The 792-nt window shown below is 46.5% G+C and overlaps 1 pseudogene; it reads left to right on the forward strand.

Annotated features, from left to right (window-relative positions):
- The first annotated feature begins 6 nt into the window (after window positions 1-6).
- Window positions 7-786, forward strand: LOC103250693 (annotated as a pseudogene).
- Window positions 787-792: the final 6 nt, after the last annotated feature.

Here is a 792-nt window from a genome sequence, read left to right on the forward strand (position 1 = left end):
CAGATTGTCTGCGGCTATGCACATACCCTAGCACTAACAGATGAGGGCTTGCTCTATGCCTGGGGAGCTAACACATATGGGCAGCTGGGAACTGGCAATAAAAATAACCTGCTAAGCCCAGCACACATCATGGTGGAGAAAGAAAGGGTAGTGGAGATCGCAGCCTGTCACTCTGCCCATACGTCTGCTGCCAAGACCCAAGGTGGGCATGTGTATATGTGGGGCCAGTGCCGAGGCCAGTCGGTGATCCTCCCTCATCTCACCCACTTTTCCTGCACGGACGATGTGTTCGCCTGCTTCGCCACCCCTGCTGTCTCGTGGCGCCTCCTCTCTGTGGAGCATGAAGACTTTTTAACAGTCGCAGAGTCACTGAAGAAAGAATTTGATAGTCCAGAAACTGCTGATCTGAAGTTTCAAATTGATGGGAAATATATTCATGTCCATAAAGCTGTTTTGAAAATCAGGTGTGAGCACTTTCGATCCATGTTCCAGTCATATTGGAATGAGGATATGAAGGAAGTGATAGAAATCGACCAATTTTCTTACCCAGTGTATCGTGCCTTTCTCCAGTACCTCTACACAGACACCGTTGACCTGCCGCCAGAAGATGCTATAGGTCTTTTGGATTTGGCGACATCTTATTGTGAAAACAGACTGAAAAAACTTTGTCAGCACATTATCAAGCGAGGAATTACTGTGGAGAATGCCTTTTCATTATTCTCTGCTGCAGTCCGATATGATGCGGAGGATTTAGAAGAATTCTGCTTTAAGTTTTGCATCAATCATTTGACA

The sequence above is a fragment of the Carlito syrichta genome, unplaced genomic scaffold (assembly GCF_000164805.1).
Source record: "Carlito syrichta isolate Samal-C Ts95f unplaced genomic scaffold, Tarsius_syrichta-2.0.1 Scaffold131440, whole genome shotgun sequence".
In the NCBI taxonomy this organism is placed as follows: Eukaryota; Metazoa; Chordata; class Mammalia; order Primates; family Tarsiidae; genus Carlito; species Carlito syrichta.